General features: G+C 36.7%; 1 long non-coding RNA gene across 1 annotated transcript; it reads right to left on the bottom strand.

The window, feature by feature from the left end:
* Positions 1–60: 60 nt before the first annotated feature.
* On the bottom strand, positions 61–24,699 carry LOC121676672. Its single transcript, XR_006020528.1, has 4 exons — positions 24,686–24,699; positions 24,300–24,308; positions 23,349–23,351; positions 61–164 (listed from the first exon to the last, which is right to left on the bottom strand). It is a non-coding gene; the product is annotated as an uncharacterized LOC121676672 (long non-coding RNA).
* Between the last annotated feature and the right edge of the window lie 1,237 nt (positions 24,700–25,936).

The following is a 25,936-nucleotide window of genomic DNA, read 5'->3' as shown; positions in this document are numbered from 1 at the left end:
CCCTCCCCTCTCCTCTCCTCTCCTCTCCTCTCCTCTTTTGTTTTGGTCACTTCAGTGACTGCTAAAATCATGGAAAAGATCATTCTGGGAGGTATTGAAAAACACCTGGAGGACAACGCAGTCATTGGTCACAGTCAGCACAGCTTCATGAGAGGAAAGTCCTGCTTGTTGAGCCTGATTTACTTCTATTATAGGGTAACCCACCTACTTGATCTTGGAAAGCATGTAGATGTAATCTTTTTCTCCTTCAGCAAAGCTTTTGATACTCTCACACAGAGTCCTTCTGGAACAAAATACCTAGCACAAAGTTGGATAATCACCTTACATGATGGGTGAGCAACTGTCTCACAGGTTGGGCACAAAGAATTGCAGTGAATGGGGTGACATCAGGCTGGCAACTGCCAATAGTGGTGCTCTGCAGGACTCCATCCTCGGCCCAGTTCTCTTCAGCATTTTCATTAATGCCTTGAACACAGGACTCAAAGGAATACCAAGCAAATTTGTCAACAACACTATATTGGGAGGAGCTGTCGACTTCCTCAAGGGTAGAGCGGCCCTGAAGAGAAACCCCATCAAATTAGAGGACTGGGCAACCACCAACCATATGAAGTTTAACAAAGGCAAATCCTGGTTTCTGCACCTGAGATGAAGCAACCCTGGTTGTGTGTATAGACTGGGGAATGAGAGCCTGGACAGATGCAGAAGGGGATCTGGGGTTCTGGTCAAAGGCAAGTTGAACATGAGCCAGCAGTGCCCTGGCAGCCAGGAAGGCCACCTGTAGCCTGGGGGGCATCAGGCACAGCATCACCAGCCAGGCAAGGGAGGGGATTGTCCCGCTCTGCTCTGCACTGGGGCAGCCTCACCTCAAGTGCTGGAGGGAGTTTTGGGCACTACAATATAAGGGTATAAAGCTGTTAGAGACAGTTCAAAGGAGGGCCACAGGATGATGAAGGGCCTTGAGGGGAAGCTGTATGAGGAGCAGCTGAGGTCACTTGGCCTGTTCAGCCTGGAGAAGAGGAGGCTGAGGGGAGACCAAGTTGTGGTCTTCAACATCCTCAGGAGGGGAAGTGGAGGGGCAGGAACTGATGTATTCACTCTTCTGACCAGTGACAGGATCCAAGGAAACGGCATGACGCTGAGTTGAGGGACATTTAGGTTGGATATCAGGAAAAGATCCTTCACCCAGAAGGCGGTTGAGCACTGGAACAGGCTCCCCAGTGAAGTAATAACAGCACCAGCCTGACAGAGTTCAAGAAGTGTTTGGACAATGCTCTCAGGCACAGTGTGACTCTTGGGATGTCCTGTGCAGGGCCAGGAGTTGGACTCTGTGGTCCTGATGGCTCCCTTCCAAAACAGCATTTTCTATAATTCTATATCCTCACATACCAGAAAGCAATATAGATTGTCTCAAAAGTATATTTAAGATATTTCTGTCCTCCAAGTAGAATTCATCTGTGTGATCACTTCTGTTTCTTAAGTCTTGTGAAAAATGTGTACATTGCACACAGAAAAAGCAAGCATAGCTTTCGTCAAGACATATTGTGCTCACCAAAACAAGCAGCCTAATGAGAATTCAGGTCAGAAGTGCCTCATCTTTCTATAGGTGAAAACTGCTGATACACAGGACTCACCTTACCTTGAAGGACAGCACGTACTTGTGAAATGGGCACTATTCATACTAATCATCTATATGTATGAAAAGCTTTGCACTTGAGTGTGTGCCAATAAGTGCTCAGGTTTTAGTTGAGCCACTGTTTCTTCAGTCTTCTCATCTCTAGTAAGAATCCCTTCCTGAAGCAATATATATCTCCCCACAAACATATGTGGAATACTGATTTATTCTCATTTTACAACAAAGCAACTAATTATAAGAAAGGTTTTATTGTGTATTTATGGCAAATATGTCAAATAAACTGGACAATAACAGAAGCAGTGAAAAAGTAAAGTACTTCAGAACTAGCCAGTAGAAGAGATTTGGGGCATATGACGAATATGACAGATAGTCCTGCTGCTAGACCCAGAGCACTGGGTGAACTGCTCGTACCTTTACAGCCTGTAGCCATTTTAACCAGAGAGCCCAGAGCAGGTTGCAAAAAATTACTACTAAATTATTGAGCTGGTAATTAGTTCTTACTGAGATTTTTGCTGTTCTAAGATGGGTTTTATCTTACTCTGTGTTCTGGGAATTAGCTCATGAGATTGCACCTTATACAAACTCACTGATCAATAAATAAAATATTGCAATAAATTTTGAGATGGATTAATTTCTACTTATAAGCTGTCTGAAAATTAGGCATAGAGAAAAAACTGGACTATTCGTTTCCTTCTGTTATCAAAGGAAGGATGAGTGATACATCTTTTTATGTTCTGCTTGTAGAATAACAGCATGGCTTGTCCTTTGGAAATGTCTTTATCTGTCCTCATTGTCTAGGATTGAACTTGAACAAAATTTGAACTTTCAGATTGTTGCACTGGGTAAAATTAATTCCATTCATTAATCACTGCAGTTATTTGTACTAATTAAAAATAGATTCAGTACTTCTGTGCCACTAGTGATCACAATATATTAACTACAGAGCAGGAGGTAGTCTTGGAACGCAGTCACAGGATGAAAACGGTTTTAGAAACAGTGAATCCAATAAATTTTTTCTCTCTTCATTTTGTAGAGTACATAGCTATTTTTTAAAACAAACTTGTAAAAGATGTGAGCCAGTTTTAAAAGTCAAATTCTTTTCAATAAGAAAGAAAAATAGTAATTTAAAGGTAGTATATGGGATTGCATGCAATCTTTTCTGTAAAAGTTAGAATTTTTCCTGTGTAGCAGACCAGATTAAATTACTGAGAACCACAATTTCTTTGAGATAACATTTAGATAATTACTGGTATTTGAAATTATTCTATCAAAGGAGGAACCCTAATGTTATAACCAATAAGTAAACTCATACATAAGAATAGCACAGCATGAGACAAGCATTCAGCTACTTCTATGAGTCATGATACTACTATGCCAATTGTTCTGTATGGCACCAGACTGAAAGATGAATAACAGAAACTAGCTAACCACTACTTCAGTGCATAAACAAATAATTATAGTCTTTCATTATTATTAGTGTTAGGGTAAAGTTGTACAATGGTATGTAAAAAAAAGGTGTAATTTTTATCTGGTTTAAATTTGTGGTTTATAAAATGCAGCTACAGTCTTACAAAATCACAGAATCACAGAATGGTTGAGGTTGGCAGGCACTTCTGGAGATTATCTGGTCCAACTCCTCTGCCCAAGCAGGGTCACCTACAGCCAGTTGCCCAGGACCATGTCTAGATGGCTTTTGATTATCTCCAAGGATGGAAAGTCCACAGCCTCTGGGCACAGCAACTTACCACCCTCACAGCAGAAAAGCTTTTTCTTCATTTAGGTGTTTCTGTTTGTGCTCATTGCCTCTGGTCCTTTCACTGAGCACCACTGAAAAGGGCCTGGCTCCAAAGTTCTTGCACCCTTTCTCCAGCTATTTACATAGGTTATAGAGATCTCCCCTGAGTGTTCTATTCCCTAGGCCAAACAGCCCCAGCTCTCCCAGCTGTTCCTTTTGATGACTTACTGCTGATGTCTCACAATGTCTTCCTTTTCCTTCATGTGTTCCCAGGATGAGGTGCCCCCTCACCTTCCAGGAATCAAGGTGACATGGACCAGTCTGTAGTGCTCTGGATCCTCCTTCTTGTCCTTTTAGACAATAGGACTGACATTTTCTTTTCTCCAGTCCTCAGTCACCACCTCCAATTGCCATGATTTTTTCAAGATAATCAAGAGTGGCTTGCACTTACAGCTGCCAGTTCTCTCAGCACTTGTGGGTGCATCCCATCAACCCCATGAATATATATGCCCAGTTTTAGAAATATTTTCTGACCTGATTCTCTTCCACCAAAGAGGATTATATTTTCATATATGATAACGTATACTTTACAGGCAGATCAGGTGCTTGACAATGTGGGAGGAGTTGCCAATTGCCTGTCCAGACATATTTTTAAAGTGAGTGATACAGGAATAGTTGAATGGTCTGATGCAGTTAATCTGATTTAAAATGTTCTTAAGTCATGTAGTGTCCAGTGCTAAAAAATTAGTCGGCCCAAAAGATTCTATGAATCAAGAGGGTGACTGAAATACCTTGAAACGCAGGTTGTGTCAGCTTTTCATTTTGAGATCTCAGACGTCCTTCTGTTGAATTATACATTTTTGTTATTCATAGATTCATAACACCAAATGTTAAACTAGGCAGAAAAAAGCTAATGTAGATCATTCTCCTCTCGGGCATAGGTATGAAACCATGAAATGAGAAATACTGAAGTACAGGAAAGGCAATATTGTTAGTGCATGTTTTGCAATACTTTAGCCTCCTGTGGATTTTAAAATGAACATTTCTTTTCAAAGAAAAGGTAAAATAAAAAATTCAATACATATAGTATTTCTAGAATGATTTACTAAAATTATCCCTGAGATACGAAAAGTATGCAAGTACATAGATAATCATAAATACAAGGTTGGAGGGGACTTCAAGGATCGTCTCGTCCACCTATTCTTGACAAAAGCATGGTCTAGACAAGGTGGCTCAGCACACTTTACAGCTGGATCTTAAAAGAGTCCAATGCTGAGGAACCCACCACTTCCCTTGGGAGATTATTTTAGCGGCTGATTGTTCTCACTGTGAAAATTTTCCTCGTGTCCAAGAGCAATTTCCCCAGGAGGAACTAGTACGCATTACCCCTCCTCTTCCCCATGGGACTCCTTGGAAAAAGAAAGTCTCCATCTTCTCTGTAGCCACCCTTTACATACAGCAACATGGTGACAAGGTCTTCTCTAAGACTTCTCTTCTCCAGGGCAAAGAAGCCCAGCTCTCAGCCTTCCCTTGGATGGCACGTTTCCCAATTCTTTTATCATCTTTGTGGCTCTTTGGACCCTCTTCAGCCTGTCCACAAAACGTAATGTAGTTACAGGAATTTCCATTATTACTTAGTGCTTTGAAACTGAGAATACATAATGTCATGTGTGGACAGCTTCAGTCAACCATCCATGTTTCTGTTTGGACAAAAATCAGATGTAGAATTGCTGGCATGTATGGAAATATGGATGCTTCCCTGGCTTAGGCTTGATGCCCTTAGCGGGAAATTACTTAGTTTACTCTACTTAGGACTGTGTACTTTTACTTTCTCCAAGTAGTTTCGTCCAGCCTGGAAGCACACCACTTTTCAGAGGCAGTCTGTATGCAGAGGGGGAACACTCACAGGATTTGTACAATGTCAGTAATTCAGAATAGAAAAGAATGCCTGCCTCATTGTCTTCAGAATGAAAGGTAACAAAGTGTTTATAGCAAATCGAGAGATTAGCCAAGAAGTTTTGCTTGCTTGTCCAGAGTACCCTTAATTTGCAGGTGGACATTGGAAAGAAGTACAGATTGACAGCTGTGAGTTGCAGGGATAGAAGCACTTGGATGCACTGTGCAGCTTTTACAGGTACTTAGAAATTGAACACATATCTGACCTTTCTCTCTCAAGTGTCACAAATAACCTCAAGTCTATGTTTTTGCATGGGAAAAACTTGGAACTTGTTGCATACCATGGTCTATGGTTTGCTGGGGAACAATTCACATAGTTTATAGATAAATATTACTTTAGCCTTTAGCTATGCTAGAGCAAAAAGAGCTGGGCAGCACAAGAATCCCTCGCTAACTTCATTGTACCATAAAAACTATTCCTTTTTTCAGCTAAAATTTGTAATACTGAACTCATTTTACTTCAAGATAGTTGATTATTAAGACATAGATGATTATGCTTTTTCTTGGTCTAGGAAATATAATGCATCCTAAGTCATGAATTTATCTATGCCAAAACAAAGATGCTAATGGATTAATAAAAAAAACATGTACACATCCATTTTAAAAATTAATACTTCAAGGGCAGTACACAACCTGCTTTCATGGTGTTAAATAGACTAGTGAAAGAGATTGACCAATATCTATTTTTGTGTAGAACAAATGCATAGTTTCAAGCCAAGGAAGTTCCTTTAGGACAAAATAAGACAGTTGCTGCTGATTCCAAGGTCAAGATATGGCTCAGTAAACCATTTATCAGAATGAGTGTTGAGCAGGGGACTAAGTTCTGTAAACAAGAGCTGGATGTCCATCTGAAATACATCTGAATCTTCATCTCGTGGATGTAACTGCCCTAAATCAGGTACACAGATGCCAGTAAGATGCAGAGAGAACATCTGACACTTACGAAAGTAATCTTCAAAAAGCAGCTGAGAGACCAAGAAAACAAAAGATTTAGATTAGATTCCTAAAGTAAGGCACCATGAATAACTACTAATTTTCTTCTGCCATTAAATTTCCTATACTTGCGTGTTCTTCAGTTCTTATATGTATATCACTCTGTTTCTTCCTGAGCATGTGTGCACACAAGCACATATGCATAAGAACACACACGCATGCACACACTTACAGACTGTTTTTTGTAAATGTCTTGTATACAGCTCATATGGGTCTTCTCCTTTGTTTAAATCTTTCCTAGTGTAGCCTTTCATATTCTTTTCTCAAAAGAAAGTTAACAATAATTACTTTTCTCTGTGAAGATAGATTTTCATTTAATTTTTCATTGTTGTTATTTCTCTGTAACCAGTCTTTAAGAAATTTCCACAAGTTTGGAATAGATTCATGTACTGTCTTGAAGTCTTTCCAGTTGTTATAACTAGGATTCTTTGCCAGTGAGCTATTTGCACTAAACACCAACCTTTTGGGTGTTTGTCTAATGCTAGATGAATGACAGTCCCAGCTTTGTTGCAATGGTGAGCAAAGGACAGGTTAGTGTTTATGAAACACTGCCCTCTTGTGCCTCTGTAAAATGAGATTGCCAAGACAATTTGTGTGGAGTTTCTTCTCTCCTTTTTTTTTTTTTTTTTTTTTTTTGTTTGATTTGGTTTTGGTTTTGTTCGTAGTTACAAGTAAATAGTATGATCACATAGCTCACATTTTGCTGGACTAGAGCAGCTTGCTTCTTCCTTTGACAATTTCATCTTTTTTTTGGTAAGCAAAAGAACAAGAGATGTTTTATTACTAGTGGATGAGTAGGAGAAGAAAAATAAATTCTCAGAACAGAGGTGGCAAGATGCAAAATCATATAGCTGGGAGATGTGCATGCGACTACAAATAAAGTCAATATATGCAAATACACTAAAATAAAGAGAACACAAAAGGAAAAATAATGTGATGATTTCTAAAAAAAAACCCAAACTTGTTATTTTATTAAATGGTTAACAGTGTCCCAGTGGCACATTAGAGATCATATAAATACACATGTCTGATAACTAAATTAATAAATAATTCCATTAGGAAGAAAATAATTAACATTTATATATAACTAAGTTTTCTTTCTGAGTATAGTAAGAAGGTGACTACAAAACTGGAAACAAGAGAGACACTTGTGCTTCCTACCTTGGAGGAGATCTGCCACATTACAAAGTTGCTTCCAACATACCTTCATTTCAGACCTTACTAAGAGCTATGACTGAAGTGAGACCAAAGATTGATGCCTTTTCAGGACCAAAACTTTCAACAAGGCTTTCTAAGGTCATCCTTATGCTGGGTTTGGTCTGTATTTAGAAGACTTCAGGATGCCTATCCAAGTCTTACAATCAGCCTGCTTGTAGCAAAGCCCCTTGTAAACCACATGAAGACATTAAACTTAAAAGCTGATGCTTCTGTATTGATATTGTTGGGAAAAGCCTCAGATGAAAAAACTTCTGCTACTGCTGCTGCCCTTGGGATGACTCATACAGTCAGATTTGAGGACAGAAAAGAATATAAAACAGAAAGGGAATCAATAGCATTTTTCTAGTTTTCAAAAGCTTATGTGAACAATTTTCAGCCATAGCTGTTCTTCACAGGTTGGTTTGTCACACATGGATAGTGAAATTAAAAACTGAAGAAAAAGTTCTCAGGATTTACAGGTCAGTTAGATGAGATATAATTGCTTACTGCATACTAAATGTGTAACATTGCAATCAGTGTGTCATCTGTGTTTCATCACAGCCTGTTTCCTTGTGCTATCCCTCACAAAGAAAAGAGCTTCCATTAAACACTTCATTGTTGTGTTAAACTGAAACCCATGATCCCACCTGGGATCAGAGCTTTTCACATGAATCTTGAATTTGAGAATTGTCCATTGGAAATCCATCAGTGAAAGAAATATAGTACTTCTGTGGCTTTTGTGAACTTCTGTCTCCATTCTCAGACCTATTCAGAAGCTGTTTGGCTAAGACTTGTTCCATATTTTTTGTAATCTCTGGACTCTGACATGAGATTTCCGTACCACAGAGAGTATCATCCCCTTCCTTGGGTTATCTTTGGCCATTATTCCAAACACAGTTTTTCAATGTCTTGAAATTCTACCTCTTCTAAATCTAAAGAGAGGGTGGGGAATGACTGGACTGGAGCCTGTGTTCAAGCTTTCTCACTATTGACAAAAGGAAGAAAAAACACCAATAATTTTTCAATAATATTGTCTATAACTCAAGGGAAGTAGTGCAATCTGAGTACAAACTCTGTCAAAAGATGAAGGCAACATTAAGTTTCTCCTGGAAATAAAAATCCAGCAAAATCTCGTGCATTTGAAGCTGCCATAAACTTCTTCAAACACAATCTTCAGAATTACCATGAGCCATCAAATTCAAAAAAACCTGCTTAAAATTATAATTTAAAACCAATTATGGCAAATTAACAGCAATCAAGAAAAATACATCTGAGTGGTTTTTGATTACTGAAAGTCAAAATTTCCTATAACAACTATACAAAAGGAAATTCTAAGACTACATCAGATTCTGGAAACGTCACAAAATATATGTAAGTTTATCAAGGTGAAAGCCTAACAACATTCCTGATCCAATATTCACAGTAGGCAAGTATAAATAATATAAATTATTTTAAAAAAACAAACCAATAACCCGAGTGGACTGAATGGACCAACCAACCAAAATCCCAAATAAACAAACAAAAACCCCAAGTGGAAAAAAAACAAAAACAAAAACAAAAAAATAAAACACACAAAAAGCCCCAAACCCAAGTACAGTTCTGTTCAGTCATCTAGCAGATGATCTGCAAATGTGGATGATCGGATCTGTGTCTACTTAAAGAGTCCTCAGTTCTTACAGCTGTTATGAATGTATTGTGATGTTGGCTTTTCACATGTTACTTAATGTTAGAAAGACTTTACCTAGATGATATAGAATGTCTATTGTTTATGTAGTCAATTTAGAAAAGTTAGGCAGAGAAAGTCTTCACATTCCTGGAGTATCTTATCAGAGAAGAAGAAAACCCAAAACCAGAGAGAAGAATTTATGGAGGGAGCAGAGACAGAATGCAGCCAAGGAGGAAGATAAGGCTGATGGGATGATACACAGAAACTCCAAAGAATTTATGAATCATGCATGATTGTGATGAATATGCAATAAGAGATGTACTTTTAAAGATGATCTTTTGGATGTAGAGGTGTGCCTTTGGCTCTGCCAAAGCATCTGGCCGTAATACCCTTTTTGCTATTGTCTTCTAATTGTCCCCTTTTATTAAACTTTTCTTAAAATTTTACAAAGAGTGAACCTCGTTTTTCACACGGCTCCAACCCCTTGATCAGCCTACTGGAGTGTTTTAGGGCTTCTGCTCCTCCCATGTGCTTAGAAATGCTTCCAAGGAAGAGCCAAGCATATGAGAAGATGACAAGGTACGAGTTTATTCTGATACCGAGTTGGGATATATGCTGTCTCATGTATGGACAGCACCCAACCATAAGCTGCAACATAAATTAGACTCACTCTACTGTGTTAATACAACCACTACTTTTTAGCAAGTGATGATGAAGAAAAAAAATTGTTGCAATTTTCACTTGAAATATTTTTGTCTATCTCCCAGAATTCTGTGGATGTCTCCCAAAGAAAAATGGATTCTAATACAGTCAGATAAGTATCACTTTTCTCATTCATTTACTGTAAATATGAAAGATATTTATTTGTTTATAGGAAGCAAACAGCTTCATGAATTAGCATAAAATATTTCTGAAAAGATTCCATTTGGCAATATAAATCACTCTAATGCTGTTTTTTAGAAAAGCACTTTTCAAAATTTTCAGCTGATGAGTATTTGTGAGGGAGAATGTTACTGAGTTGAGAGAGAGACAGTTTCTGAGTGAGTCATTAGTTGTCCTGTCACAGTTAAGAGAAGGACATCATTGTATCCCCAAAATACAGTAGTGACAGCAGTGCAGTAAAAATATTTTTACTAGAATGAACTGATCCTGATTTTAGGTGATTTTTAAAAGAAAAGGCCAAAAATTGAAGTTAGTAAAGTTCAAGTGGAGAAGAAGCATGGAGACAAAGGCTATGAATGGAATTAATTATCAGTGCTTTCTTACAAGAAGCTGGGGAAATCCTCCTTTACTTGGCATGGCTATAATACCATTGGATAGAAGTGCAATGCTCGTATTTATATGCTAGATCTGTGCTCATCTGTGCAAGTAGCTGTCAAGGAAGAAGGAACAAAAAAGTCTGTGTTTTCATCAGATCTCTCAGTCAAATCACACAGATGTTAGAAAAACAGTGGATGGAATTTTTCCACAATCAGCAGATACATAAGGCAAAATACTAGAAAGCTGTGCTTTCTACAAAAGCATCTGGGCTGTTTGAAAAGTTGATCAAGGCATGAATTTAAAGTGTGGGGTTATGAGGATTCTAATCACTCCCAGAAATGACTGAAGGGGATGGGGACTTCTCAGCTACATCACCCCACAACAGGAACCTGCTAGTCATAGGCTCTGACCCAGGGATCTGTCCCTATCATGCACAATTCTGCGTCAGGACACTCAAACAGTCCTACGTCATAAGGGTTTCCCTCTGCTCTTGAGCTAAACACTCTGTATGACATATATGTGGCCCACTTCAGAGCTACAACTTCAATTGAAGCATGCTTAATTCTGTGAGACACATATATTGGAAAAAGATGATACCTAATATACAGAAAGACTCCTCATATCTTTTAAATAAAAAGTTTCAATTTCAGTGATAAAAAGTCTCTACTACTGACTGCTGTTCATCCTGTATCCTAAAATCAATTTTTTATAAGGGTTCTCCACAGACTTACAAATAAAATCAATGCTTTATTGATCAAGTCTTTCTTACCAAAATAAATAATCTCCCTAATGACACTCTTGAGTGACTGAGTAACAAGACTTCCCCAGTGAGCACTGGCTTCAGACCCACACTGTGGTAGCCATAGGGAAAATAGGCAGCAGGAAGAGAGGAGAGGGGTTGTGTACACTGAGACAGACATGTTAATGTCTTTTTTTCTCCAGCTGTTAACAGAGCATTTCAATCTCATGCCAAATGTCTGTGTTACCTGTGGTATGAACCATAAATTATGTGTGTGTGACTCTACCTTAGTAATTCCCAGATACTCAGGTCTATCTGATACCTTATATGTCATATGACACTAAAGGGTTTTCCTGTAAATTAAAAGCATTTTGTAGTTCCTCAGACTGGGAAAAAAATTAGAATCACTACTTGAACTTTGTATAAGAAGTGAAGCATCTCCTCAGGTACAAAACTACTTGCTAGTAAAGATCCAGGAAAACTTTTGAATGAGCAGGAATACTACTTCTGTTATTTGTTTTCCTGGAGAAACTCACTCCTCTATTACAAACTGGTACACTAGCTTGAGCCACTATTTTCAGGTACGTTGCCTTTTTAGAATAGTTGTTGCCTCCAATCCTTCCTATCTGAACTGAGACATCCATATTCAATGAACTCTTGCTTCTCTGGTTCATGGTCTGGGAGAAAATGGCTGAGCTTTAGAAAAGCTCTGCACTTATTCAGAAAAAGTATTGAGCTTCTAAGTTTCCCTACCTCAAACTTACCGTATTTGAAGAAGGCTTGTAAACAGGCTAGGCCTGCAGAAATTATAATGCTTTGAGATGGGTTGAGAGCTCTGGGGCATTTATTGCTTCCTTAATGGGGACTGGACCTATGCTACTGTAAGAAAATAAGAGGAATGCAAGGTATGCCTTGTTGTAATATGTGTTTCCTAGCACCTGGAGGAAATAGTTCTCCTTTCAGAGAAAAAATTCATTTTTCCCCTTAAGAATACTAAAAACCTAGGAAGGGAGGTGCAAGGACTAGCTACTGATACTCCCCAGATTCATTCAATATAAATTTGCAGGATATTATATGTCCCAGATCATCATATAATCAATGATGCTATATAAGTTCTGTTTTGTATCAGATGAGAAATATGAGAATACTTATTACTTTGAGTTAATTGTGAGCAAAAAGTTCGGCTCTGTTGAGAAAAATCTAAAAAACATATATGAGTTTTATATGGTTCCTTAAGCATTTTGACAGCCCATTAATCAAACCTATTTAATGGAAGGCCGGAGGCAAGGAGATAGTAAGAAATTTGTTGATGTGCAGGAGAAATACAGAATGTATTCCATGTTTCTGAAATGCACAGAATGTATCAAGTACTAATACAGTGGAGCAATGAAGGTGGCTCTTAATACTGGAATCCTAGAATGGGATCTTTAAGGAAGGGACCTTAAAGATCATCTAGTTCCACTCCCTCTGCTGTGGGTGGGGGCACCTTCCACTAGACCAGATTGCTCAGAGACCCATCCAGCCTGGCCTTGATCCCCTCCAGGGATGGGAAGTCCACAATCTCTCTTGGCTAAAGTTGTAGCCCCATTGACCAGCAAGTACGCTATTGTCATTACCAGTGAGATGACAGTTTTTGTACAACTGAGGCTTGTTGGTTTTGTCACCAGTCTCAAATTATGAGAGTGTTGTTCTTCGGTAGCAAATGTCTCCTGTTATGATGTGGAGTACAAGCCTGGAATAGTAGCAGGAAAAATATAATGAGTGCACATTTTGGATTATATATTAGTCACTTTTTTAAAGACCACCTGTCATATCATTTGACTTACATGTGACTGAGGCATAATATTGTTACTGCCCTATACCATGCTTGTCAGGACCAGCAAGTGCAAAGAATTCCACTAACCATTAAAATTACTTGTGATAATACCTTCACTGAAAAAAAAAAGAAAGTGACAGTAATAAATTAAAAGCTGGTCTAGAAAGAGAAATGCTTTATTCTTAGTATCATTTACTTCAGAACTTCAGATTTTTCAGCTACAAGAGCTGATTACAAACGGGAAGTTGGTTGTCAGGCTTCCGTCTCTGCAGTATGAATGGGATATTTTATATTCAATGCAATGAAACTAGAAAGGAAAAAAATCTATACAAGGTAATTGATGTAATGCAGACCTTTATCACTTACAAATGTATAAAAGGAAACTGAGACAATAAGAAAGGAATGAAATTATTCCAAAATGAGTTTTTTCAGATTTAAAAGCTAGTAGCCTTGAAACAACACCCAAATATGAAAATTATCCAGGATATTCACATAAAGAAATCAGTCTTGAGTTGCATAAAACACAAATTGAACACAGCTCCCGAATTTTTAATCAAGGTTTCCCTCTCTCTTTTCTTATGTGTGTGTCATGCCCTATAAAACATAATTTCTGAAGAAACATTTCATGAAAGACATCAAACATATAAGCAATCAGACCTGCCAGGAAAGGAAACAAAGATGAGGCTGGGACAAGTTTGAATCTCATTAGAATTCCTGCCTGGAAGGTTATTGTTAACCTATTTTCCTTCTCCTTTCAAAAGCCATTATTTGTGTCAGTTAGAAGAATGGAAAGAAGTAAAAGAGGGAAACACAATGCAGGTCTTCTTTAAATCACAACTAACCTATGTAAGTGGTTTGACTAGTGGGAGATACTGATGCTACTGATTCTATAATCACCTTTTTCTGGAAACACAAGTGCAAGATTAACGTGACAAGAAAATTATGTAAAATGAGGCATATTGGTACTATATCTAAAACTGCTAAGATTTATGTGAAGCATATAAATAGAGCTGCTTCAACAAAGGTTTTTATACATTCTGATCTCATCCACAGACTAGGGTTTTGCCTTTCACTATGTGATAACTGAATAATGTAAGTCAGCAAAAGCACAGCTCATGGAAAATGTGAGAAATGCAGCTATTGCTAGAGATTACAAAACTTCTCCCTTACTCACAACCTTATAACTGATTTTTTTAGCACAACTTTTGAAATTAATCAGTCAATTGAGCAAATATGACATCATATTAGGCTGTGTTACTACATTTTTTCAGTGTTTTCTGCAGTTGTTTTGCCACCTCAACATCTATTCCAATGTAAGAAATTTCAAAATAAATCCTATAAAACAAGTTTTGTCCAGTATGTGATAATTTCACCTTGATAAAAAGCATAGGAAAAGATAGCAAGTTTATTTTCATTTAATAGATGTCCAGAAGAGATATAATAAAAAGGTGTGACTCAACTATCCTAAATAGCTCTTCCTCAGGCCCATATATTTGTTTTACATAGTCAAGATTCTTGCTTTCATTGGTCAAGAAGGAAAGAGGTAGAAAATGTGGCTTTATTTCTCTGAAAAGCTGAAAAACTATTAGGATTTAGACAGTCTAGGTTAGCTTGCTCAATATTGACTTTATGCGCTGTTATACACATCTTTTAGTCCCATCAGTAGATGTACTCTTGGCAAATTATTGCTGTAGCAGACAAGGCAGTGGGAGCAGTAACTCTAGATAGAAAGAAATATTAATAGAAATATAAACCTTCTTTATACTATTATACCAAAGATTTTTTGAGTGAGGGGAATTTGTTCTTAAAGGAGTGACAACTTCCTTTTTGGACCACTTCTCACCCTCTGGGTGATAGAAAACTCAAGGAACAATAGAAATGAAAACATATAAGAATTACGAGGTCTTTATTCAGGTGTAGAAAAAAGAAGGCTGGTTATGAAATAAAGTATTTCTAATTCAGCAAATCTCCAAAGATGCAGATTCTAACAACTGATCTGCCAATTTTCACAGTATCTTGGCAGCTCACACAAATGCACATCTAACATTTGCATTTGCTGCTGCCAGTTCTTGATGTCTAATAAACACAGTTTAAGTGACATTATCATTACAGTGTCATCTTCATAAACAGCAATCTTCATTATATTTATCTGCTATGGAAAAGTACAATTTGAGGATAATAAGCACTTGAAATTGAAGGAAACAGTGACAGTTTTCTATTCTAAGGTTGCTGAGCCCATAGCCCACAGGCACTCTCACTGAGGCTTTGTTTCCTCTCTGTGGTGTTCATGACTATACATTTTTCTCATTTAAATTTTCTTTCTGAAGCTTCAGGAAAACTTATTTTCATGCTATCATGTCTCTCAGATACAAGGTGTTATTTATCTGGAGTAGCTAAAGAGAATACTCACTGCCTTGCAAATTGTAAGGAGAAGTCTAGGATGTCAACAGAGGTGACATGGGATTACTCCACTCAATATTATTGTCTGCTCTGATAATTCTTCACTTTTAGAAGGAAAATTAATTACCTATTAATCTATGTGAAACATAATCAAATCTGGAAAAAGTAGAACATATCTGCTGTTCTCCTGATATGCAATAAACCTGGAGATAGTGCGCAAAAAGAAAGAAGGAGAAAAAATTGCTGAACTTTCAGGCTTGTCATGATTAATTATAATCCATTATCTATTCCCATTACTTAGTTCACATAAGTTAATGTTTGCAAAAGACACAGACTTCTAATCTCTGATTGAACGTTATGGCCAGAAAATATAGTTAGAGATTTGATGATGGTTGCTGTAGGTAGAGTGTTACGTAGTCAGCCTGGTGTTTGTCTGTCCTTTGAGTGAGTCTACACCAAGTGAATACAGTGTAAATGTACTGGCACTAAATGGGTCAGCTCATATGTTGACATCACTGTAATTATGACATCATGAATATTAATAAAATCTAACAACCTGAGTATTTACTCAGGTTCTCAGGAGGTAACGGCAGCTACCTACAAAATCTAACAGAATTCAGTAGGTCTAGAATTAATACAGCTACATTATGACCATCTGGTCTTGGATACTGTATTTTATCACTTTTTTTTGAATTCAGGTTCATTGCTGATGCATGACAAACGCTAAATTGAAATTTCTATGCCATTTGTCAATGGGAAATAACCACTGATCACCTTTAAGATTGCTGAGATCTTCAGAATCAAGGTCAATCAGTTCCTAGATTAATGTGGGCATTCATATCAATCTTTTGAAAGGAACAGTTCACAGCTCATGTACAGTGTCACTTGATTTTAAGTGCTTTCCCCTTTACTGTATTTCCTCTTTGGCAACAGCTTAGTCAAAATAGAACCATGAAGACACAGATTGCTGATTGGCAGGGAACATGCCATACAAAATCAATTTTATGGGTTAAAACACTCAGTACATGTCCCTCTTTGGACTAACTGGAAATGTATCTACTAGTGGCTTCACCAAGGGCAAGTCCTGCCTGACCAGGTTAGTAGTATTCTATAATGGAGCGACTACATCAGTGGACAAGGAAAGGGCTACAGACGTCACTTGCTTGCACATCTGTAAGGCCTTTTAAACACAGGCGGTCACAACATCCTTCTCACTATATTGGAGAGGTGTGGATTTGATGGATGATATTTGGTGGAAAATGAATTGACTGACTGGTCGCAACCAGGGCGTAGTGGCCAGAGATTCATTGTGCAAATAGAGATCAGCCATGGGCGGTGCCCCTTGGGGGTCTGTACTGGGACTGGTATTGTTTAATGTCTTCATCAATGACATAGGCAGTGGGATTGAGTGCACCCTCAGCAACTTCGTAGGTGACACCAAGCTGAGTGGTGTCGTTGACAAACATAGATAGATTCAGACTAGATACAAGGAAGAAGTATTTTCCAATGTGGATATCAAACCACAGGAACAGGTTGCCCAGAGAGGTGGTAGATGCTCAATCCCTGTAAACATTCAAGGTCAGGTTAGATGGATCTCTGAGCAATCTGGTCTTGTTGAACATGACTGTGCTCACTGCAGGTGGCTTTGACTAGATGACCTTTAAAGGTCCCTTCTAACTCAAACTGCTACATGATTCTATGAATAATAAACTTGGACAATCAAGTTGGCCTTAGGCTGAAGGAGGGTAGGTTTAGATTAGATATTAGGATAAAATTCTTTACTATAAGGGCAGTGAGACTATGGAACAAGTTGTCCAGAGAGGTTGTGTATGTCCCAGCCCTGGAAGTGTTTTAGATCAGGTTGGATGGGACTCAGAAACCTGGTCTTGTGGGATATGATCCTGCCCATGGCAGAGAGATTGGAACCAGATCTTCTACGGTTCCTTCGAACCCAAGCCATTCTATGGTTCTATTCTATGACTTCATAATCAGAAATGTAGTTGACAATCCTGCTGTGGATGTTGAGATGATGAAAAAGGAGAGTTTTAAAATTCCTAACACAACTACCTCAGTTAAAATTTATTAATTTAGCTGTGTTGTCATTTATTTTTCTTTCACTTTCTCTTATGTTGAAAGTTATGTATGAAGACCCTGTTCTTTTCAGAAAAAATAATAAAAAAACCTGAAGAACACACAGAGCAGAAAAAAATAGGAAATTACTGGGAGAATTCTGTTGTGTAAAATACATTTGAAGATATTGAGAGCAATATATATATTAAAAATAAACCAATTCTTACAGGTCCATGATTTTTTGAAAAGAGTCAAAATCTAGCTGAAAGAATTTAGTTCAAGTTTCTAAATGTTTTGGTTATTTACTTGTTCCATTCATATACAAGATGGATCCATGTCATGCTACTTGCTAAATAAAGAAAAATGACTCATATCCTTAACTAGAGGGGTTTCTAATAAAGCTAAATCCTGAAACTACCATGGTTCAATAAGCAAAAACAAAGCTTAATAGCATTTTTTAACCTATACATCACTGAGGAATAAAATTCTATGCAGAAGTTTAATTACTCTTGGTGGAAGAAAAAATGAAAACTCTGAAGGCTTTCAGTGAAGGCTTTGATTAAAATAAAAACCAGCTTTGATTTGGGAGTCATTTTTTTTCTTTTGTTTATTAATGGTGATACCAATTTGTTATGTAATTCCAGTATACATTTCTTAATTGATGTGGAACCCACACACAATGTCTTTGCTGTTGCCCATACACAGTTAAAAAGCAAAAGCAATTTGACCATATTAGGCTAATTTTGCTAGACAGATTCAGTTCATGCTTCAGCTGTCAGAACAACTGCTGCCTTCATACTGTTAGTGATTTTGACATTCCTTTGAGCGACTGAAATATCACAGATTCAAGGAAGGCTAGATAATGGTGATGCTTTCTTCAGAGTGATTTTCAAGACTGAGGTTAGCTTAACAAAATATTTGTATGGAAGAATTTTCCATTTTTCCCAAGCATCAAAATTTTTTGACTACTGTTGCACAACATGAGAAATAAATTATTAAATAAAATTATTCTGCAGATACATACATGAATATAAACTAATGCATATAAACTGTGCATCTTTGAACAACCTGCACTATTACCTTCTTGTCATCAAGACAAAGAGCACTGCCTTCTGCTTTGTCACTAACACAATGAATTATCTTAGCCAGCTCCATGTCTCCAGAGAAGACCAAGCTGCAGAACATAGTAGATAGTTGATATGCTGTTGGAGTACACAGCAGGTTTACTGCCTGTGAAACAGACATGAGCATAGAATTTATGTTTTCTAACTGCGCTACTTCAGCTCACAAAAATGAATGAGTCTTCTGTGGAAGCAGTATTACTAAGAAAACTTGCCTTGTAGGAGTCACAGTTAGTCTGTCAGAATTTGTAAACTCTATAATAAATGGGACAAGTCATGTGACAGCTATTTTTCAAACCCTTCTCCCAATATACTTGTTCATAGCCGTGCCAAAGTTGTCTTTCCTTTTTTTCCAGCCTTATAGTGGCCTTTAAATTGTGTCTCTGACCTTCAAAGTTTTTGCTCTGTCGCTGCTGTTCACCCATTCTTAACCTTAAATAGACTGCAGCTGCTATAGTGACACTGCTGTAATCTGCCTGAAATTCTGCTATCATTTTGGATGAAATTTCCTCAGATGAAGAATACACATGTACACGTGTTGGGGGCATGTGAATTTGGACTTTAAACATGCTCAACATTATTATGCATTTTTACACATAATTCTAGTGACTACCTTTTCATCAAATTATAATTTGGTTTAAAAAAAAAAGAAAAGGTTATTTTTGAGTTTGGTCTATAAAATGTCAAGGAGTTAGCTAAAATGGGATTAGAAAAATTTCCTGTAGTTCATTGGTCTGTTTATGTAATAGATTTGGGGTTAACTGCTGTGAGTTTTCTCTGCAAAAAGTGAGTTGAACTTTGGTGTAAAAACTTATAAATCTTGTTTTCAAGATTGAGTCTTGACTGGTGTCCGTCCGTACAGAATGTCCAAATCTAATAACTACTGTATCTTCAATGTACCTACTAGTCTCCAATGCCTTTGTTGCCTTTAGGCAAGTGGTTTGGTTATATATATATATATATTTTTAACTCTATATTTATATGGCTATGTAATAAAGTGGAAAGCCTTCCAGTTGATGAAACCTTACTTTTTTGACATATGCCTATCAGCAAGGGCAGGCATAGCTTTGCATGTTATATGAAAAAGAAGAGCTTTCATGGCTTGTTCTTATCTTTCCTACAAGAATTTGAAGTCAGTATTAACTCCAGTACTAGCTTCCAAATAAATAAAAGCCACTTCATGTATTCTGCAGTAAATATCAGATGACACAAATCATTGTTAAATAATAACTTCTCAGGTAAATATCTAATTTTTTATTATTTTCTAAAAATGAAAATTTGAATAATCTGTCAAAAATCTTACACCTAATAGAATTTATCAAAGTGAGAATAGGTTTAGGTTTCTTTCAATTGTGCTTGAAACATAGGACGGTGGAGCTCTAATTATTCATTTAATAATCATGCTGCTCACACTTCTTGTTGTTCCCAGGGGACGTGTGCCACGTCAGACCCATATCATAAAAGGAAAATTATCTCTGCAATTGTTCTCGCATACAGGTCCTAAGTTTCTGCCTGAGAAAAGTATCAGCTTTTAGGGGTTGTAATAGCAGTAGTCCCTTAGATCCTGGTCCTTCAGTTGGCCAAAAAATCCAAAGCATTTTCCACAGACACCTGGGCAGATGTCAGACAAGAAGGAAAGCGTGTGAGACAAGGCAAAACCAGAACTCCCTTCAGAAGTATGGAGACATTCCTGATCTTCGAAAGAGCTTGAGATCCATATTTTCAAAAATAAGAAATATTCACCACTGCAAATTAAATTAGTGAAGACACCTTTGACCATATGTAAATCTGTAAGAACTGGTACACCTTGGAAAATATAATTTTCTTGTTTTATTAAAATGACAGATAATTTGACAATTTTCTAAATTTACAACTAATCTTTAGGATTATATGTTTTCTTAATTATATATTTTCTCTCAATATACACATATTAAGAAAAAATTTTGCAGCGCATAACTTTGAAAAAATATCATATCCATTTTATTTTGCTTAAGCATACAATTGCCTTAGAAACTAAATTCTAATTTTTACAACAGAGTCACAAACTCTTAAATGAGAGAGGTTAGAAATTGAGAATTCAATGAGAACTCTCAAAACATTTTGTTAAGTACAGGAATAATTCCAGTGTCTTAAGGAAAATTCTATTTTCCTTAAATATATGCTAATATCCAAGGCCATGTCGGCACCCGTGTGGCTGTGACCTTAGAAGGTCTGGTTATTCACACTCGCATACTATCAGTCACCATAGATAATTTTTACTGATTTCTAAAACCCTTAAGCAAAACCAAAAAGAAGTTGAATATATTCCAATTTCCTGTTCTCAAATTCAAGTTTCTTAGTACAAGGCGAGAGTTTTGAAACACTAGATCTGTTTAAGTATTTTTACACACTGAATAAGCCTCCTCTCAAGTCTCCATTCAGGAAAAATGTCTTTTCCACAGGTAACAGAGTGATCATTTAATCTACTTTTTTCCATCCCTTTGTAGGACAGGTCATATTTGGCATGATCCAGGCACCTCATCATGCAGATTCCCTGACACAAATTTGCCTTAAACATTATGTCCTTATCTGCATGCTCTGGTTTCCTGTCACATATCCTATTTTTCAGAGTCAATTTCTCTATCATATTGTTCTCTATTTTTTGTTAAGTAATCTTATCAAATGGTGTAGCAGCTTGTGGTTTATTGTGGGTGAGGTGGAATGGGCCATGGCTGGTAAGGCCCTTCTGCTGCCCAAGGATACCAATTTGCCAGGGAGGAGCCATCTGCGCTATGCCCTGACAGTGGGCTTCAGAAGCCAAGCTGTTCTTTACATCTGTATATCCATACTTATATGTATATTAATACTTATAGAGCACTGCAAGCAAATATTTATAGGACTATAGGTTGTGTTTAAAGGCTGATAAATCCCACCAGTTTCAAACTTCAAAACACACGAACTGGACTTGATATTTGTTAAGAAAACACATTGCCAAGTGCCTAGTTCTAAATCACTTTCAGTTATGATTTGCACATGCACAGAAAAATTAGTACTTAAAGCTTATGTCCTGAACTAGCTGTAACTTAGTTCCACAGAGCTGGTTCCAAACAGTGAGCACTGATGGCTATTTTGTAGATGAGCTTGATTTTTATTTCATTTTAATTCCTCTATGTGTCAAACAAATTCCATATAGAATAAATATTTACATTTGTTAATGATAAATTATAGCAATTTCAAGTTCTTTTAGGTATTTTTCATTTAGCACTGCTTATTTTCTAACTAGCAGATGGATTTCTTCATTTTGGCATTTGATTTCGTTTGTTGCCCATATTTAATAAAAATACAATGAAATTCCATTTAACCAAAGAATAAATTATGTTCCTATTCCAAGTAATTGTCAGAATATTAAAAAAACCATGAAATTTCCATGATGATGAGTTAACACTAGCAAATTTTCTTCTGTTGAAATAATTTTAGAAATCAGTTTTAAACTAGAAGGGTTTTATTGCATTAATGGGAAAAACATGGAATTGTTTACAGGAACCTCCTATATGGCTACTAAAGTAAAAATTAGTGATTTATTTAAAGGAGTATGTCTTTTATATCTCAAGGCTACTACACTATGAAGATAAGCCTTAAAAATATTTCCATTTATCCTTCTCCAGAGGTGTAATATAATCTAATTTCTTTGCTCTCCCCTCTTCAAAAGCTGCAAAAGTATTGGGATTAACAAGGAAAAAGTCATCACCTAAGCCTGACTAAATACAGGGTTTCCTGAAAGCAAAATTTTATTTCCAAATATAATACAACATTTCTCTATAAGAAATATTTATACATATATGTAAGAAGCATTAGGGTATAAAGAAAGATGAGGGATTACTGCCCATTTGGAACAAGGCACAAAAGGCTGACTCGTGAAAAATGGTTCTCTGGGAACTCTTGAAATCTACTGTAGAAACTTCTGCACCAGACTTCCCTTCATTCTCATCCACATCCTCCAAAGAGATTTCATAAAGATGGGGAACATTTTCTAATATTGCCCAAAGACAACGATAAAGAAAACAGCCTCTGAGGAAGACAGATTGTGCTTCTGAAAGCAATAACTTCAATTTGTGTAATAGAAATACCAGTACTAGACACGTAGAAATTAATTTGACAAATGTTAATAATGCATTCATGGAAGCCTGGATTTGGGTAGAAGACTAAACTGAAAAACAATTTAAACCACTCAAGTGCAGTCTTTTCCAAAAGACATGTCTGCCTTATTTCATGTTGAGTATCAGTAACACCATTTTCCCTGTTCAAAATCTGTGTATGATTCTTCACTTTTCTCAGCAACCCAGGAAAGAGAATGGATAGGATGATTACACATTTTCTTAGGATAATAGCTGTACAGACATAGAATTAACAAGTAATTTAGACTGGAATTAAAAACACCTGGTGATTAAAAATAATATCTTTTTTCCAATGAAAGAAGTGCTGACAAATAGTATCGAATGTACAATTAGTGGTGAGATATTATTTTACAATGCAAGAAAAATATTTTATTTCCATCTGAATTTGCATGTTGAACACACAAAAAATTAATTCTTCCAAATATTATCAAGAAATTATCACATTTCTGAGTCAATTTTTTAAAAAAATTATTACTTTGCTTTCCTCCTTCTAAATGTACCTAGCTTGATATATTTTATTCCCAAATGTTAGAATGCAAACACTACCAAACTAACTACCACAAGTAGTTAGTTTGGTAGTATCTAGTTTAACTACCAAAGTGATGAACTTTCTGATTCTTCACATTTGCTTCTGGCTACAAGCAATGGAGGTAAAGGAAAGAGGGAGAATAATCAGGTTTCACTAGCAGCACTCTAGCTCTTAATCAGAAAATAGCAACATGAGTACATGGAAAAAACAATGACCAGGTAAAATTAGGATGTTCTTAGAACCAGGTAAATATTGTACAAAATGATGAATGAAACAGCTTGCTTGGTTGATTCCCTAGCTAGTTATAAAAGGAGAGAAAAAGTTACGAGGCATACCATTGGTACATAGAAGAACTTGCACCTTGAGCTGGTAAAAGTCTACCCCAGGAGATGTGGGAGCTACAATAGCTGAGGAGATATGGCTGAATGAATGAGGGGTTATAAAAAGTCTGAGGGTTTGTGCCTGTGGAAATCCTTCTGGGTGTATAATTTATCTTTAGACTATGACAGACAAAGATATGTGGACAAAAGATATTCTAAATGTGAGTAACTGGCTGAGAAGATGTAGGTCCTGCTCCCACAGTATATACTTACCTGATTACCGAGGGGCATTGAAGATGTTTCCTATGAAGGTGATTTCTCTGCAAAGGACTGATCTCCGTAGCCCCTTAAACTGTTTCTCTGGATAGATTACTGGTTTCTAGACTCTCGCCTTCCTCAAGAAGGAAGGTCCTGACTGAGCTAAGGAGATGCAAGGAGCAGACACAAACCTCTATAGAAGTCTGAAAAAATACTGGCAAACAACAAACACATTAAATCTCTTGAAAAGATGTAGAAAATAAAAATTTTATTTAATGTGACTATTCCTTCATTCAATCACCTCAAGTTTTGTAGCTCATATATTGCACTTTTTATTTGTTTTGCAACTCTCCCTACAATAATCAACTTCCTAGAATAAGTTCAAACAATGAAGAGGAAGCATATTGGAGGAAAAGAACCAATACCAATACCAATGACTTATGAAAAGGAACATCAAAGCTCTTGAACTGTCCTAAAAGCTTGTACAAAAAAGCAGATGACTTTCCTTCCTACTTCCCTGATTTGGGTAGAGGGCTTTTTTGTTCATTGAATTCAAGAAAAATTCTGTACAAGGAGAAGCCCAAATATGGAATACTTAAGGAAGAATCACATTCTGGTGATCCTGCAATTTAGAATCCAATAAAATATCAGAACTATACTTACAAATATGAGGAATCAGTAAATATTTGATTAATGTTCTGAAGAAGGGGAATGAAGTGGTTTAAAAAATGTAAAGAAGTCACAAATGTTCTTGTGAAAATCACCACCACGACATCATCATGGTTTTTTCGAAGAATTGGAGTGGCAATACTACTATGATTATGTGAGGCAAGTGTACAAATTCTTTTCATAAAGACCTTGGAAATTTCTGTTAATTTAAACACCTACAACAGAGAAAGTGTATCTCATTGAAATACTAACACAAATATATCTATGAAACTCTCAATAACTGCAATAGGCTTTAGAACAGGCCCTGCGAGACATATGTATTGTAAAATCATCAATGAATTACAGAAAATTCTGAAGGTCCTTTAGAGAAAAGAAAGATCTTGCTTCTCACAGAAAGTCCTTAATTTCTAAAATGCCTACTGTGACTGAGAACTTTCATCAGAAAAGTCTGAAGGAAACAGATCTTTACATATGTTATTTACCTATAGTATACTTTTCAGATTAGAATATTTTAAACTAGAATGAGAACAAATTCCATTTTTAACCATGGGACCTACACTGGTATCAAGTCAAACGGTAAATATCTTTACTTAAGGCAATGCCCAAGAACTTTTTTTTTTCTTGCAGCCTACTTCTGTCTGTTTAGACAGACCAGGAAGGATTGTATAGGGTGACAAAGAACTGCTCTGTTTCCTCACTCTGTTGAGGCTCTTCCAGAGCAGAAATTTAGGTCATGTAGAAGAGGCACTCACTGTGCTGAGTGTCAACAGCCTTTTCTTGTACCCATTACAGTGGTTAGAACACAATGTCAGCATTTACTTCTGGGTAATTGCAGCTCCCATGGAAGAAGAGGTAACCCCATAACCAGAGACTATGATCCTGTGATACTTTGGGATTATGTAGGTGTTTGAGAAGGTACATGATGGCTTGAGTGTGTGTGACCATGATGACCATGTGATATGGGAAAAAGTACCAATTGTGCCTGCTTCCAGTTTATTTTATTCACAGTTTTATTTTTTTCACATTTTTTTTAGTTTTATATCAAAATATTTTGCAGTTTACTTGCTTGTTTGTTCCTGTGTTTTCTGTGCAAATTAAAACAAAAGCTAAAGATTGGATTTATAATCAATTTATAATCAATTTATAATTCAACCTTTGATGGTTTTGAATTTAGAAAGAATAATGCATTTTTTCATCAAGAAATGTACCCATCTAGTGACAATTGCATGCTGTTTTTAAAGGGATATACATTCTGTAAAAACAGGTATCAGACGCAGCTTCGAGGTCCATCTCATGTTATTTGGCATGAAAGCTCTCTGAGAAGTTTGCTTCTGAATTGTGATGCTTCTTACAATGAAGTGATGTTTTTAGGTGATCTGGCAATAGAGTATCTGTTGCAAAGCAGGTATTAATGCCTCTA

This window comes from Corvus kubaryi, unplaced genomic scaffold (assembly GCF_017639235.1).
Source record: "Corvus kubaryi isolate FWS band 111438036 unplaced genomic scaffold, C.kubaryi_AGA036_p1.0 split1-131, whole genome shotgun sequence".
In the NCBI taxonomy this organism is placed as follows: Eukaryota; Metazoa; Chordata; class Aves; order Passeriformes; family Corvidae; genus Corvus; species Corvus kubaryi.
This window is presented reverse-complemented; position numbering and strand designations above follow the sequence as displayed.